The 18,089-nt window shown below is 44.5% G+C and overlaps 1 protein-coding gene across 1 annotated transcript in view; it reads left to right on the top strand.

The window, feature by feature from the left end:
- The window catches only part of LOC126547847 (protein O-glucosyltransferase 2-like), a 60,575-nt gene that overhangs the window by 978 nt on the left and 41,508 nt on the right, over positions 1-18,089 (top strand). The gene's annotated exons all lie outside the window — the stretch shown is intronic.

The following is an 18,089-nucleotide window of genomic DNA, read 5'->3' as shown; positions in this document are numbered from 1 at the left end:
CTTTAATTGCCTTTATGTGGTATGATGAGAGTTGGCGAAACTGAACACTTCAGTGGTTTTCTTTGCTGTAGGGTGTACCACGCTGCACATTTTTTGCATGCAGTCAAATGTTGTGACAAAACAAAATTAAGCGTCTTCTATAGGTAAGGATATGATGACCAGTTCAATCGGTTCTACTGAAACAAGTTACAAATGGAAATGACACAGCCACATTTGCCCATACATATGATTGCTGTTTTACTGGTTTACACATAAATCATTAGCTTATATTCTATATAGGGGTGCTGAAAAGCTCTCATGGCAACTGGTGGCACTGTTTAAGACACATGTACTCAGCCCATGGTTCTTGAAACTGTAAAACACCTTACTTTAAATTTTTTTAAAGTTCATTGTTTAATTATTGACCCAAAAAATGAAAATAGGCAGAAGAATCACGATCTGGTGGTAAGCCAATGGTTGATTGCAATGAGTTTCTTCAAAGATATTATTTCCATGGCCCTTTCTGGCTGCACCACACCAGGCTCGGGCATTTCTAACAATAGTGCTGCTTAGGTCACACGGTGACAATTGTGTCTGCAAGATGTATGCAGTGCACTGACATACTGTAAAAAACAGCTGAAAATTCGGACAAAACTATGTGGGCTCTTTTTGGAGAGCACACACAGTTAGGTTAGCTGTGTGGAGAACCACACAGCTAATATTGTAACCCGCTAGTAACAGCGCAAAATGTAGACAAGGGACGAGACAAGAAGACACCACAAGCGCAAACCACACCACAAACCAACAAGCCCAAGCTGCTATTCTAATATTGTAATGATTGTTGTTTGCTTTTATGATCATCATATCACCATCTTCCATATATAGTGATTAGCCTTCGCTTTTTGCCATATAAATGTTTTTTGCCAATATGAAATTTCTTTGTGTACTCCACATGAGCGGGTTTTGTCATAGTTCATATATTTAGCACTTACATGGCTTAAGTGTCTGTACTCCAAGCAGTTTAAAAATTATTAACATAACACATTTCCAGGTATGCTTGGCTACAATAAAAAAATATATAAACAGCTAATGACATTGTTGCGCCTGTTATAGCTTGACATGCCTGTGCAACTGTTTTACTGCTTTCAAGTTGACTGCAGTGCCTTAAGTCGTGAAGCGTAGCTATAAAGCATTCACATTGTAAACTCGAGATGGAAAAGCCTTAGAGCTTCTGTTCAGCAGATATTAAAGAGAAATCATTAAAGTTAACCTAGTAATTTATTTATTTATTTATTTATTTATTTGAGTACCCTAAGGACATGTTAGGGCATAACATAGCGGGGGGGGGGGGGGGGGGGGGGGGTAGATAAATTGCACATCTGGAACTGTAAATACTGTAAGTCGAGACTTAATAAGCTACTGTAAGGAGCAGAAGCCTTTGTCAGGCCACACAGCCTTTAGCTTCTGCTTCCTTTCTGTTGTAAACAGGAGAAGAAAAAAAGAATAAATAAATCCACAATAAATAAAAAATAAAGAAAAACTTGATTTGACAATGTTTTCCAATTTTCTGCACCAACTGATATGATAATTTAGGTGGCATTTAGCTAGAGATAATTGATTGTTTACCAATTTTGGGAAAGAGATTACAGATCAGGGAAGTAAATATAATCTGCACAGCTGTCAGGGACTTGTTGCACACAACAATTAGCCAGTTAAGTGGGGGGGAAACACAGAAATCAGTGATGTTGGCTGGTCATAATACTGCAGTTTAGGTGCCAAATTCAGAAATGGAAAGTTTAACCTTAATTTTCTTTTCTAATAACCCACCCTTTCCTCTCAATGAAGTGCAAATACAGCTTTGGACAATAAGCCTACCAGTCTAAGCAAATTTATCATTCCTTCTTAATTGTCACATTAAAATGGCCTATTGATAAGCAGTGTACTTGTAAACAAAGTGCTTGGGTGTGATGGTTAAATGCACGAAGTAATGTAACATGCTGGCTGAAAGAGTGGGTGTGTACAACTGACTCTGTTTTATGTGTTGCCTTTAATCATATTTGGCAGAAATCACTTGTTAACATTCTTCAAGCTGTTTACCTTGCTTTTGACAAACATGCCAGTGCAGTCCATCGTAATTATGCAAATTACGTCTTCAAGCTTCTCCCACACATTCTTGATAGCCGTCTCTTTTATTTTTGCTTCAACTGAGGGAAGTTCCACAACATCTTTGTTGCATCACATGTTGTAGTTTGTCTATAGCTGTAAAGGTGTTACAATTTCAAAGGGTATTAAATGTTTACCTTATGCAGAATTCCTTAAACCTTGGAGAAAATGTCACTTACACATGCTTCTTTTGCTTTTATAACTGGCCTTAAGAGCCCAATGCTACATTCCTGGTGCTCTTTCTTTCTCTCACTTTGCTTCTGTGGAGGCATAATTCAAAGAAACTGCCTTATTCAGTTTCATTTTGAAATGCACAGTACAAACATACACAGTAGTCTCAGAGAGGATGCAGCTAAAGGCATTAGTTTGACCAGACACGGTCACAACATCCTTTGTCAGGTTCACAGTGCATGAAATAACATGGCCATTAGCAAAATTGTATCTGAACTGTTCATTGGTGTAGCTGGGAGGGGGGGTCGACCTCCCCCCCCCTCTTCCCGCGGAACAGAAGGTTTTAAGAGATGGGCTCCGAAAGAGTGACATGACTGAAAAGGAAAGCTTGAATGTGAAAGCAAGGTGAGGGGTAGTGGCGGTACGAAGGGGGAGGGGGGGGTTGTCATGTACGTCACCGTACCTAGAATTTAGGTTTATCCAGTTTCCACGCAACTGCTGTCATGTCTATAGTCTTTCCTTCTCACGTCACCTTCCCTCCCCCCCCCCTCCTTGTATAGGAACTGCAAGCGAAGGGTGGCAAGGCTGTTATTCACTCATTTCACAACTGTGTCGCTTCTACTCATTCTCTGCCTCCTCTCCCCCCTCCTCTCTACCATTCTGTCTAGCTTCCCTCTGGACTTGGGTATAGCAGAAAGGTAAGCGCTGCAATTTCTGCAGTGCTTTTGCGGGAGGTCACAGATGATTACAGCTGTCAAGAGGCTAATGGGGTGATGGACGCCCAGGGAGCTCCAGAGGGCATTGTGCACATTCGACGTGGTGCAAAGATCTAAACGAGTTTCTCAGATCTCCTTTCCTCTCTGCCAAGCTCCTATCATGTATATACACGCTATGAACCACCTTTGACGCAGCGTGCAAGACAGCCACAGCAGCAGCAGCAGTGGGAAAGTCGAAGGAAGAGGCAAAGAAAGCTTCACTTTAGAAAGCTCTGCTTTAAAACAGGACAAGAATGAAAAACCTACAGAACGCTGATATGCGTACGGCAAAATATATCAGGGAGGGGGGTACTGTGCCAGGGAAGCTAAGAAACCGCCACAACACACAGGTGGGAGGGCAGGTAGGTGAATGGCCTTGAAGTCCATGCAGAAACAGAAATATAGGAATGTTAGCAGCCGCCGCGCTGTTGAACAAACCGGTGAATGTTGAAGAGTGTGACAGTGACTAACGGAAAAGAATTTTAAGAAGGGGAGTGGAGTAATAGAAATGAGGACACAGGGATGTGTATAAAAGGTGTCAATAAGGAAGTTGGCAGATAATTATGGACATAGGGAGAGTGTCTCATCACTGCCCGATAGCTCAACACCAGACATCTGTGGCCAGTCGTCTAGCTGAGGCTCACCTACCCTGTCCTAACATGTGCTGCTTGCTGCGGGGACCCCATCCTTACTAAACGTCTCGGCAATTTTCAGAATAGATAGGTGTCGGAAGATGCGACACTTTCAAGTCTTTCAGAGCTACTCGCCCTTATTTTACTGCGAGCAACGGAAGCCATAATTTACACAAAGGCTTCTAAAGAGGAAGCAGCCCTGCTTTGGACTGTCTGCCTCGTCAGATTCTGAGTGGGATCTAATAACAATATGAGTCGCGTGATGACTACTACAATACCATGATTGCAAGTTACAAACAGCTCTTAAAACAAGTCAGACAGCAGGTCACCGAAAGTAAAACTTGCATCATATGATGCTGTCAAAGTTCTAACGCAAAGCTTTGTTCCTGTATTTTTAAATCTAGAATAATATAGCATGCCCACAACACTGAAAGCGCAATTGAGTGATAGGCAACTTGCAAAATAGTGCACACCCTCTCCTGTACGTAGCCGTGGCCGTACCACTCACTAGAAGATCTTGCTGGAAAACAACGGTGATCACTGTTACCTGGGCTCCAACAAATCTGGCCTACAAACGAGAAGAGGCACAATATTATGCTGTCTTGTTTTTTTTTGTTTTTTTTATGGCGACGTCTTTAGCGCTGTTCGGTTTTCCAAGTCATGTACTAGCTAGGTAATCAACATATCTTATATAAATGCATCAATTTGCAAACAAAATTTTAGTTTTTTTAATATCATCATTTTTAAAGATAACATAAGGTTGATAGCATATTTTGATGTGAAGTGGCTGCAAAACTTGCATCCCCGTTGTTAAAGCGTTCTTGTCCTGGGAGTGTTTGGAGTTTGTCTTTGCATGGTGTGCAACCCTCCACACACACACATAGAGAGAGAGAGAGAGAGAGAGAGAGGTGAAGGAGGTGGAGGAGTGGTAATTGTCCACTGAGAACCCCCCCCCCCCATTCTCCAAAATAATTTTCTGACTACACCACTGGAACTGTTCACTGAAGTACACGTCATGCAACTTCAAGAAACCACATCATTGAGGCAACATTCCTTGAAGAATGGCTGGTGTGTGAGAGCACATTGTGTGTAAATGAGGCTGAGCTGTGATATCATAAGTGTAGTAGGCGTTACCCAAAAAAAGGTAGTGAAATACATTACTCATTATGTTCAAATAAAAGAAGTATGTTGCTGCTCTACTTTGGCTACAAATTAAGGTAACACACTACCATTACCACCAGATTTTTAGGCACTATCAATGTAGGTTTTAGGCACCTAAGAAAGGCAGTTAAAACCTCATTTTAGGCACGATAAGATGTTCACAATACACAACCTGTTTTTTGTATCGAATGTGTGTAGCTCATTTGTAAGGTAAGAAACTGACGTATAGAATTCAGTTATGAAATTTGAAAGGCAGTAGCCTGTATTGTGCAAGCCATTGCTTTACAGGGATTTGCTGGGCAGACGAGAGACCGCTTTTTTGTCAACACACATACTGCACATGCTTAATACATTCGTTCTGAAACGGTGAGCAGGTATAGTCTCTATTTATTAGCCAAGCTTTTCTGCTTACACTTGCACATAAAGTGGAGCAAGCACAAGAAATAAGAAAAAGTACAGTTGCAGCTGAGCAATTACTCAAAAAAGATAAAATCCATGCCTAATGATATGAATTCTACAAATGTTCCAGTAAAAAAGAAGCAAGCATTGAATAGCATACATTTACAAATCTTCGTAAAATTGTAAGAACAGTAACAAATGATTATCATCTGTAGGTTTTTCGATTCAAGATTTTGCCTGTTCTTACTCAGAATGAGCTGGCCAAATGAAATTGAGTGCGCAAAATTTAACGAGGTGAATGGATCTTTTGTATTTTTGTATGTTTGACAGCGTCACACACTCTAGGATTTTTAAGTGATCACTTGTAAGAACTTCCAAAAGTTCTTTGAGCATAAAAAATAGATGTTTCTTGTGTAAGGGAAAGAACAACATTGCACACACATTTTTGACAGCTGCTGCCGTAACCATGTGATGACTCAGGAACTGCACTCTTTCTTAAAGGGACCCTTATTTAAACGATCTTGATGATACTGTACAAATGTACTGAGCCAGTAGGTTAGGCCCTTATTTGTTTATTTATTTGTACATACTGCAGCCCTATTGAGCTATTGCAGGAGTGTGAAAAGCAGAACAATGACAAATAACAAAGGCAATATGAACAATACAGACTTAATGAAAATAACTACCTATTCAATTGTCGCTAAAAATAAGTTTAAAGGTAGAGAACGATTATTACCAGGCAAAGAATTCCAATATTCAATAACACTGGGAAAGAAACTGTATTTAAATGTGTCTGTACAGGCAAAATAAGGCGCAATGTGTAGGTGATGGTAACTACTAGTAATAGATGGTTTAGCAGGAGTTAGATAATTATCGGACGAAATCCGGCAGGAGGAGTTAATAATGCAATGCAGAAGCTTGAGCGACTTTGGCCGTCGACGATCGGAGAGCGGTTGCAATCCTAGGGATAGAAGCGCTGCGGAAGGTGAAAAATCTCTATCGAACCTATGGCATATGAAGCGAATCACTTTCTTTTGGATGGCCTTGATTTGATTAATGTCACATTGCTTGTGCGGATCCTAGACAGGAGAAGCATATTCTGGTAAAGGTCGGATTAGAGATTTATACATCAGTAGTTTAGTATCCCTTGGGGCCGTGGTCAATGTGCGGTGCAGATAGCCTAATTTTTTCAGTGCCTTTGAGGTTATTAAATCTATGTGTTTGGACCAAGACATTCTGGGTGTGAAAACAAGATCAAAATATTTGGTATGATCAGTAAGGTATGATCATTAATTTACACATTTAAGTGCTCCACGTAAGGTGTGTAATTTATTACAGGGTTTTAAAAATGTGCATCGCTACCGATTACAGTGGCACCACTCCCCTGAGTTTTCAGCCGCCCCCTCCCAATTGACATAGTTAGCCCAATTAACGTCAGTTCGGTGAGCTATTTGATTGGCTAGCCTGGTCACGTCATCAATAACATTTCCAACTTTATGGTGAACAAATGTTGTTTGTAATAGTTGGAATGTTGGTTAATTTGTTTCTACAAAAAAGTAACAGAAAGAGAATACACAACGACAATTTATCACTACACTCAAGCACTTCCAGCACATAGCAAGTGTTGTCTGCTTGTGTTACAATGTTCTCCATGTTGACACGAGCTGTGCCAGTCAGAGCTGGTCTCGAACTCTCTTTTTGCAAGCAGCATGGATCGCCCCTGTTACATTGTGGGCTGCAAATCTAGTGATCGGCAACATTTCAAGCTGTGACATTGACTGCCTTTGCAAGGCAACATGCGAGCAGAGTGGTTGCAGTGCATCAGGCTATTGGTACCCGATCAGTGCCAGCATCTACGCGTTTGCAGATGTCACTTCGTGCCGGAGGATTACTACCACAATAGAGAGTTTTAGAGTGTCCAGTATTCAGGTAAATGCAAGCGCAAGTGGACTGGGCATTTCACTGGGCGAGTGGAGAAACGAGCATGAAATGCCTGCGTGGTGCAGCCACCTGGTGACACAGAGCTCAACCAGAGAGCCACAGAAGTAATATAGCAGTAACTAAGTGTATTCTACTTTGCTACTGGTGAAAACTTTTGGCAGGAATGTATTTGGGAGCACGGTGTCTTTTTGAATGTTAAAATTGTTCTACACTTGGTTACAACAATACAGTGCAATCCACTTATAGTGATACCACATATAACAACATATCGGTTATAACGATGGGTCAAGGTAATAGTGTCATTTTATGCATTAGGTCTATGGGGGAAAAAAAACAAATATAACTATATGTTATTCACCGCATATCGGATATAATGATCAACATTTTGCCGTCAGGACAGCGTTTGCCATGCAGAATAATCCTGGCATTTGCGTTGCTTGGTTTCCCTGAAATGAATGATGCCGAGACGGAGTGATATTCACCTACGCGAGTTCGTATCTGCTGCCATTACCACCCCGCCCATACCGCCCACGCACCGGAGAGCATCATGAGTTGTAAGTAAGTGTTCCTGATCCCTTTTGACTCAAGGCAGGCGTTTGTCAATGTCACAGGAGATGTTGAAAGCACGAAAAGGAAAGTAAGGAGAGAAAGAACATAAAACACAGTTTTGTCACAGTCACAGTCTGTGAGGCCGTCTGGTTGGTCCGGTTCGTTGCAGTCTAGGCTCCAGTTGCCTCGAATTTTACCAAAGCCATGACGATCCAATCCGCCAGCCATGCCGGTTCAAGTCGACGCGTCCGAGCCGCATCGATGCTTGGTCAGCCGTGATCTGTCGTAGTTGCTCGTGTAGCTAAGGTGGTCGGCGTCGGCGGCCGTTCGCTGTGACTGGGTGGCTCTAGCCGGGCGATATGTGTCTTGGGTTTTCTTCCAGATTTTCAGCTCTCCTGCCTAGTCGTTCCCACTGTTCTAGCCGGGTCTTTGTAGTTTCGGCGCGTGCAGTTCGGTCCTCCTCGGTGAGACCAGTCAGCGCCAGGCTCTCGGCCAGGGAGCATGATCGGGGATCTGCGGGAAGTCTTGGACATTGTTGTAGCACGTGGAGAAGGGTTTCTTCTGGTGAACCGCACAAGCGGCACGTCGGAACCACGCCGAATCGTTCGTGGTGGCGTTGGTTTGTGAGGAGAGCACCAGTGCGGGCTTGAAACAGCAGGGCGCTGCCTCTATCTCCTCGGTAGTGGGGTGATGGGCACGGTTCCAGCTTGTGGTATTAATATAGTGCCAGGTTTTGCTTTTTGCTACTGTCGTGTGCCAAATTGTTTTTTCAGCATCATTGATTTCCTTGATGACTGCCTTGCGCCACTCTGCCTCTGTCTTAGTGTTGTGGTGTTTTGAATTTTGGCTGTATTTCGTGTCTAGGGACGTGTATTTCCGAATCCAAGCCGTCTTGATGTTTTTATATCTTAGGTGTAGGTACATTCTGTGACAGTAATTTGTGTTTGCCATGAATTTGAGTCTGCCGGCATATTGTAATTTGGACCTCACCTCCCTTGCCTCGTATGAGGACCAACTAATTTCCACGCTTACTGCTGCATTTGCAGTGGCTATGCTTCCCCCTAGCAGCCAGCGGCCTAGTTCTGTTTGGTGACGCTCCAGGCATTTTATGGTTTCACTGGAGTAGGCCAGCACATCTTCTGCGGATGTTGTCGCTGGTACTGCTACTCTCTTCCACAGTGTGCATCCGACAGTGTAGGGGTTGTATGAATGTCTGGCCAAGTGCCAGATGCGGCCTTTGAGGCGATTAAATTTTTTTACTAATGCGTTTTTATGTGGATCCAGAAAATTTGGTTGTTCACTGAGAGTGATGCCGAGGTATTTGTATTCCAATGTTTTTTGATGAGGTACCCTTGGAGGGCGAATTCGTCGCTAGTGTTGCTTGTATTTAATCCCATCCACTGCGTTTCCCATCCACTGCGTTTTTTGAACCTTAGCTGGTCGTTTCCTGTAACTTGGGAGCAGATGTCGAACTGGTGTTGGAGGTCAGCTGCTGATTCTGCTAGCAGCACAATATCATCAGCGAATGACAGACATGAAATTTTGGTGTATTCTTCTTCCTTGTCAGTCATTGTCGTGGACAGGCGGAGGCCTGGTCTCTCATTGTCTAATGTTTGGAGGAGTTGTGTGATGTATATGTTAAATAATGTTGGGGACAACGGGCATCCTTGTTTTAGTCCTATCTTTTGCTCGACTTTCTTCGACCTTAGTTCTTGTAGTGTGTACACTGCTGTGCAATCCGTGCATGGGTTCTTAAGCAGGTCTATGCTTTTACAATCTAGTCCAATGCTCAGTAGCTTTTGCCAAAGCCTCGAGTGGGAAACACCATCAGAGGCTCTTTTCATATCAAGGAAAGCCAGATATAGCATTGGTTTTTCCTTATTTTTCATCTCCATAGCTTGGGTGAAAGTGAATATATGGTCACTTGTCCTGTGGCTTGGTCTGAAGCCGTTTTGAGACTCTATGAATATGTTATTTGAGTCACAGAACTTTTGTAGTCTTCGGTTGAGGATTGTGCTGTACACCTTTTGTACATTGCTCAGTATAGATATCGGGCAGTAGGGATTTAGTTGTTCAATTGGTTTTCCTTTGCCCTTGTGTATGAGGGTCACTTTTGCCTCTTTCCATGCTGGTGGAATTTGACCCGAATCAAGGATGCTGTTGAAGTAGTGTTGTAGTCCCTCTCTTGCTTTTGTCTTTAGTGCTTTTAGGAATTCATTGGGGATATCATCGGGGCCTACTGCTTTTTGGTTTTTAAGATCGCTGATGCTTCGTTTCAGTTCTGTTGTGGATATTGGGTCCAGTATGCTATGTTCTTTTTTTGTCCTCTTCACCTCATCAGTCGCTGTGTTTAAGGGTTGTAGTGTGTGAGCTTGTGGATTGTCTTGGAGTGTTTTGAAGGGTGATGTCAGGTATGGTTCCATCTCTTGCTGTGTTTTCAAGACAAGTCCGGAGGCAATGTGTAGAGCAGTTGTTTTTGTTGTGGTCTCGTTTGGTTCCAGGGAGTCGATATACATCCAGAACCTTTGACTCTAATGTTTTCGTTCGTTTATTATGTGGCTTTCTTGTTGCTTGAAGGTGGTGCCGACTTTTTGCTACCAAGTGTTTAACCTTTTGTTTCTGGTTTAAATAGGTTTGCCATGCATTGGCTTTTTCAGTGGTTTCCTTTTCATTTGCCTTTTCGTAGTCTGGAGAGTCTTTTGCATTTTTATATTTCTTCTTTAAATTCCTTGGCAAACCAGGGTGTAGGTCATGTTTGGGTCATCCCTTTTGTCTTGCGAAGAGTTTTATCTGCCACTTGTAGACATTGTTCTATGAACGCTTCATAGGTCTGGGTGTTTTATATTTTTTCTTCTAGCTGTGATGTGAACTCTTCCAATTTGTCATTGTCTCTCATCTTCCAGTGTCTTGCTGTGTGTGTTGTATTTTTGTTTTGTGTGCGAGGTGCAGGGGTACCTAGAAGTATTTTAATTCTATTGTGATCGCTACCACAACTGTCTGTTTTGTCTTCATCAATGTGCATAGATTTTATTTGAATGTGTGGTGCAGTGGCGTAGTTGTTGTATAACACATAGTCAATGGCTGATTTTTGAGTGTGTCGTGTCCATGTGTAGGTGCCTTGGCAGATTGGGTCTAGGTTTGCTATGGACAGGTGGCATTCTTCCACTAGTTTGTAGAAGCCCATTGCATCCTTTTCTTTGCCTTCAAGGTCCATTATATGGCAGTTGAAGTCACCCAGGAGGAAAACAGGGTGTCCACCGTATTTTTGTTGGATATCCTTAGTGATGCATTCATATATTTTTCTATTCCATTCGTCTTCTTCAGATACTGTAGCCATGTATATCACACATAGATATATGCTGCGCTTCTCTATTTCTAATTTTACCCACATGTGTTCTTCGCAGTTTTGGTCCTCTCCAGTATAGATTTCCTGGGTGGCTTGCGCAAGCAATCTGACTCCTCCTCCACGTTTGGTGCCCCTTTTTCTATTTTGGCCATACCATTCTAGACCGTTGTGTCTATAGGGCTCCTCGTCATCTCTAAGGTGTGTTTCAGTCAGCGCATATAAATCAATTTTCTGCTGGTTGATTTGATATTGAACTTCCTATTTCAGGCTGCTACCACCTTGCATGTTTAGTAGGCAGATGGATAGGTTCTTTTGTTTATCTCCTGGTTTCATTTTATGTTTTCTTTTTGGGTACAGTCAGTGTTGTTTGGATTTTGTCGGGGGATTGTGATTGTGTGTGTTGTCCTGGCTAACTCGATCCTCTTCTGTCTGGTTTACAGGCGACTTCATGTTCAGCCAAGCGTTGCTGTCTTCATCTTGAGTAGTCTGTTGGCTGTGTTCTGTTCTGTTGTCCTTTTGTATCTGTGAGGCTAGTGGCAAGAATTTTTGTTGTTTGGCTTTAATGAGGCATTTTACCAGTGGTGTCTTGTTTGGCCTAATTGGCCAAGTGCTGTTGACATGGCTTTCAATAGTGTCCTCACTGCCCTCTGGTCTGTACTGTTGGGGTGTCTGCGGTTTTGTGATGTGGTTGTGTGTTTTCAGGAGTTGTTTCCTAAAAAAAAAGGAGTTATTTTTTGGGGTAGTAGGCAGCTCACACGGTCTCCTGCTGCTTCAGTACAGTGGATTTTGTTGAGGCTGTCTTCGTTGAGGTCATCCCCTGTGGCGATAAATTCTACTCTGTGACCAAGTGAGGCACATACATTGTTGATTTGTTGGTCCCATTTGCAACAAGCTGTTTCTGCTTAGTGGTCTCGTGACTTTGGTTCTGGAACAGTACTTATGATGTAGTGGTGTTGGGGGTGCCTTTTTGCTCCAGGATGCTAATTTCTCTGTGAGCTGTTCGATGGACCTTTCAAATGCTGTGTCACATAGTGCATCAACAGTACCAACGTGTATTACTAGTTGGAGTCTGGTGTTAGAGAAGTCTGCATGTGCAATTTCTCCTTCAGCTCGAAGGAGTGTTTCGTGCGTAGTTGCTCCTGATTTAGTGGTTATGCAGAGCCTCTGATCATTGATTTTCTCGTAAAGGTGTTTTTTCAGTTGATGAGCATTTTAGTCGCCAAGCACCACTGTCTGGTAACCCTGGGGTGGGCTGTTGCTGAGTTGCTTTTCTGACTGTTTCATCTCCATCACTACAAGATGGCACCAGCTGCTTCACGTTTTTGAACCTCATGCGTCGCCCACAATTGCAATGAAAGAGAGAGAGAGAAAAAAGAAAGGTGAAAAGCAAAGCAGTGCTGTGGTGCCCGTCCCACTCCCTCTCGCAGCAAGCGTGATAGTAGCTTCACAGCATGTTCACAGCTGAAGCCACTGAAGCAGCGGACAGCCCAGTTCGAAGATGGTGCTGACAAAGCTCAAAGCTGTGTCTGTCGCTTGACACGAAGATTCAAATTTTGCAGGATTTTCGATGTGGCTTCAAGGTGAGCGCTCTCGGGAAGAAATATGAGCTCGCTCAGTCGACAATATCAACAATTCTGAAAACCGGGAGCACCGTGATAGTAAAGGCAAGGAGTATTAGTGGCCATGCTGATCAGCGGAAAAGAGTTAGGGACCCTTTGTACGCTGGTACGCCATTCGCTGGTTGTTTCCAAAGCCACAAAAGAGTGGAGGAGCTGAAAAAAAGTGGCCTCGTAACTGCAGTTGACAGTACTTCCAGTGAACTTTGCACACTTCCACCTAACACATGCACAGTGCACTCTACCGTCAACAGTCTCTCTTAGATGCAATCAGTAGTACACATTTGTTAAGTTCCATGTCTTTCTCTCTCAAATACCTGCCTGCAGCATAACAAAGTGGCATCCCCCTTTTTAAAGAAAGTGACGTTTGATGAAGGCTTGTGTTGGGATAGCATAATCAAAGCATAGTTAAGATACACAACGTGAATGCAAGCACAGATGTTGAAGCAAAGCTGAAAAGAGTCCTTTTGGAGGCTCTATTTCTCTGGCCACGCTAACCAATATCTGGCAGCTGGTCACAGGCCCCCACAAGTTCGACTAACATTGTCAATGTAGGCGCTTATTTGCTAGCTCACATTGCCATGTGCGTTGCCATTAGTAGCAGTGGCTGCTAATGCTGCTAGGTGCTGTGAAAAAAAGTAGCCAATATGCTTTCAAAGCAAAAAAATTCTTACTTTCGCTCGAAAGGTAAAGCATTGATTGCGACAGCAATGTATTAGATAACTACAATAAGTATGGTTTGTAGATTTGCCGGCCACATAAATTGCAGTAAACATTCACTTACTAAATAATTTGACAAGCATGGTGTCACGCGCTCACAGGCAAACATGAATAGATCTCATTCGATGACCGCAGACACACGATGTCACAACGCTAGCATGATGAAGAGTGGCAGCTGTGGTGAGTGAATACCCCTTTGTGCTGTTTCTTGCTTCAACGCACATCAGGCATGCGCGAACGCGGTACACACGAAACCGCCAGCCTTCTTGTCTTGCGTAGAATTTGCACCCATCGCAGATTGCTTCCAAGATAGGGTGGGCATGGCTGTGCTCATCTGCGCCATGCGCAGCTGCGGCCGGGCTAGATGAGGAGCATCGATATAGTTACTGTTGCAACCCGAAGGCATCAAATGTATTTTTATAATTCTGAAAAATAATTTTTGGGGTGTCAGAAGTAAAAGATAGGCATATGTAAGTGCAAACGACGGAAATAGGCATTTATAGGCACTATTATGTCGCTGCTAAGCCACTTAACCCATAATTCATGCTCATACACCAAAAGTGTGGGGCCCTGGTGCACGGGAACAAATAGACGTTTGCATATAATCCGGCCTCTAACCATTACCAAAGACAAAACAAAGTCACATGCACTAATTTTTTGCTACTCCATGCTCAGAAATTTTAGACAGTGAGTCTTTATTACATTAACCCAGATGAACAATATTTTTGAAGGTCTTATTTTACATAAGGCAAACTTTTATCTTTAATACTGATTAGTGAGGTAACTTTGTAGAAACCTCTAGGACTTGTGTACAATTAATGATCAAAAGTTGCTGCTCAGACAGTTACACCTGATGGCTTCCACCTCCGTGGCACGTGTTGGAACCATTTCTTCAGCATGAAATTAAGCACAAAGCACGGCTTCATCCTCAGTGCTAAAAAAAAAAAGAAACTTTGCAGCACACTCTAGCAACCTTACATTAATTATTTGGGAAAATTGTGCTGTTCCATAGTTCTGGACATGCTTCTACTCACGAATTTAAAGAAAAAAAATGCTGTGGCATTAACTACATGTCTAAATGACACTGTTACAAAAATGAAACAATACTTGCACACCCAGACAAATTTTTCATGTTGGACCGGTATAATAAACAAAAATTGCAAATGCTTATGTGAAGGTTCTTCATGATCAGCCTTGCTCGCTGAGGATTAACCAGACACACCAGTCAACAGTTGGAGGTGGAATAATATAAAAATGTGTTTTCTTTAAACAATGTTTATTAACAGTGCCTTGAGTATTATACGAACAAATTTCTAATAATAATGAAAAAAGAGCGCGAACTGAACAGGGACAAAGAAAAAGAAGAACAAAAAACAACTTTGAAGACTCACTAGTATTTTTACTGAAAGAAACACGGAATATACACAGTCATAGGTAAGGAAAAAACCACCTAAAAGCTGAATAATGATTAGAGACTGTTCAGAGAACATGACAAGTGGTTGTCAAGTGTGCTCTCTATCACAAAGTGAAATTGATGCCTGGCTAACACATGTTGGGCCTTTTCTTTTGAATGGAATGCTTCGGTTGTTTCGCACTCATGTCTGATTATGATGCCTAGCCACAGTGGTGGTGTTATGCAAATCAGGATCTCAGCCACATGCACTGCAGTGTGCTGCCAAATGGGAATGGATAGATGCAGAATACTTGTGTTCTCTTAGGTGCATGGTAATATTGCTACGGAACAATCTGTGCGATCACGAAAAGGCGAGCAGTGCGAAGACGACGACGACGATGAGAAGCTAGCGCGGGCTGTTGCCTCTTGGCCAAGCGCAGCGTATTTTCTTGTAAATATACTTGTACATAGCTTTTCGTCTGCGTCTTCCTACGTAGCATATCTGGTGGAGGTGGACGTTCCCTGTACCTCGTCACGGAGCTTCGCAGTGGACGGTACGTCGAGCCTTCCTTCATGGCTCTCGGCGACGACAACCGGACTCCCCCGGCTCCGACACCTGCTGCCACTTCGACGACCTACATCACTCTCCCCGCTCCCCGTGATCCTGGCGTATTCTCGGGCAAAGATGGGGAAGACGTCGATGACTGGATCAGCCTGTATGAACACGTCAGCCACAATAACCGGTGGGATGCTACTATTATGCTCGCCAACGTAGTCTTTTACCTCGGTGGCACACCTAGAGTTTGGTATCGCACGCACGAAGATGAGCTCACCAGTTGGGATTCACTTAAGACACAGCTTCGGGACTTGTTCGGCAACCCCTACGGTCACCAACTTGCCGCACAGAAGGCGTTTTCCGGCCGTGTGCAGACGTCAACAGAGCCCAATGTCACGTACATTCAGGACGTCTTGGCTCTGTGCCGCAAAGTTGACACCCACATGACTGAGTCAGACAAGGTTGCCCACATCCTCAAAGGCATTGCCGATGACGCCTTCAACTTGCTCGTTTGCAACAACGTAGCGACGGTGGATGCTGTTATAAAAGAGTGCCGCCGCCTGGAACTCGCTAAAAGCCGACGTATTGACCAGCAGTTTGCCCGTCTGCCCAACACCCCAGCGACATCTTCCTGTGTCGACACTCCTCGTCCCAACAACACTGCCGATGTTACCAGGATCGTCCGGCGTGAGATCGAGGCCGCCTATCCGGCTGCCTTCGACTCCAGTCCCACCAACACATCTGCAGTCACGGTCTCACTGATCCAGGCAGTTGTCCGCCAAGAGTTCGAAAACATGGATCTTCACACCATCTGCTCGGCCCATCGTCCTGATACCCGCCCGGCTTCTTCGATTCCGCCCCGTCCCGCACCTTCTTACCCACCACGTTTCCGCAACCCATCTAATGGCGCACTGCTGACGACAAGCCCATTTGTTTCCACTGCCATCGAATCGGGCACATTTCTCGGCACTGTCGCAGTCGCTGGACTTCCCCGACCCGGTCTGCTTATACCGCCTACTCTCACCCCTCAGGTGGCCCTTCTCGTCCCTATGCCGCACGCTCCGATAATGCCGCCACTGACTCTCCTGCGCCGAACCGCCCCTATTCTCATTCAGCTTCGCCCCAATGACGACAATCTCGCTCTCCCCAGCCCCGTCGCTCCTTTTCGCCGACTCCCTTCGGACGCTGCTCCCAGCCGGAAAACTAGACGATGCAGCGCCTTGAGGTGATGCTGCATTGCTCCCTACGCTGCCAAATCCTCTACTGACGTTGCCCACTCATCTGAACCTTCTTGACGTGCAAGTCGACAGTGTTCCTGTATCTGCTCTTATAGACACTGGAGCGCATTTGTCGGTAATGAGCGCGGACTTTCGTACCCGCCTGAAAAAATCACGCCCGCCACGACGCATGTTGTCCGTGTCGCCGATAGCGGAACAGCCCCCGTAATTGGTATGTGTACCGCCCGTGTCTCCTTTGCCGATCGTTCCACAATCGTGCTATTCACAGTCATCGCCCACTGTCCCCACGACATCATCCTCGGCTTAGACTTCCTCTCCATTCTGCTCTCATCGATTGTTCCGCCAGTACTCTCCGCCTTGACCTGCCTGTTCTGGATCCCGCTGAACCACAAACCAGTCGCCTCAGTTCCGTCGACTTCGTTCGCTTGCCACCTACGGCACTGACTTACGTTGACCTAGTGTCATCCCCACCAGTGCCCGAATGGTCACTACATCGCGGCTCCTATGCAAGACGTCCTCCTTACACACGGGGTCACGGTACCTCATACCGTTTTATCTATTACGGCGAATTGCGTCTGCCTGCCAGTGGTCAACTTTGGCTTGACAACACAAGTGCTGCTACGCGGGATGTCTCTGGCCCAGCTTTGCTCATTCGAGGATCACTCAGTAGCATCCATTGCAGTAGACAACACTTCATCCGATGCTCCTCTACCATCGCTGACTTGCAGAAAATGATTGCGCCCGACTTGCCGTCCGAGCACGCTCGTGAACTCTTCCGCGTTCTGTTTTCCTACCACGATATTTTTTACTTTAACGATCATCCTTTGGCCCAAACTACAGCTGTCAAACATCGCATTAATACCGGCGATGCCCCTCCTATTCATCGCTGCCCGTATCGAGTGTCACCAGCTGAGCGTCAAGTTATTCACGCAGAAGTTCGCAAAATGCTTGCCAAGAACATTATTGAACCATCATATAGTCCATGGGCGTCACCTGTTGTACTGGTCAAAAAGAAGGATGGCTCATGGCGCTTTTGTGTGGACTATCGGCACCTTAACAGGGTTACCAAAAAGGACGTGTATCCCCTACCTCGGATTGATGACGCCCTTGACTGCCTCTGCGGTGCTCGCTATTTCTCCTCTACTGACCTTCGCTCCGGCTACTGGCAGATTGCCGTGGATGATCTCGACCGCGAGAAGACTGCTTTTGTAACACCCGACGGTCTTTATCAATTCAAAGTGATGCCGTTCGGTCTATGTAACGCCCCTGCCACTTTTGAACGCATGATGGACTCCCTTCTTCACGGTTTCAAATGGTCCACGTGCCTGTGCTACTTGGATGACGTTATCGTATTCTCCCGAACGTTCGCTACGCACCTCGAGCGCCTCTCAGCAGTCCTGGACGTTTTTCGTCGAGCCGGTCTGCAACTCAACGCATCGAAGTGTCAATTCGGCCGTCGCCAGATTACCG

The sequence above is a fragment of the Dermacentor andersoni genome, chromosome 1, assembly GCF_023375885.2.
Source record: "Dermacentor andersoni chromosome 1, qqDerAnde1_hic_scaffold, whole genome shotgun sequence".
Lineage (NCBI taxonomy): Eukaryota > Metazoa > Arthropoda > Arachnida > Ixodida > Ixodidae > Dermacentor > Dermacentor andersoni.
This window is presented reverse-complemented; position numbering and strand designations above follow the sequence as displayed.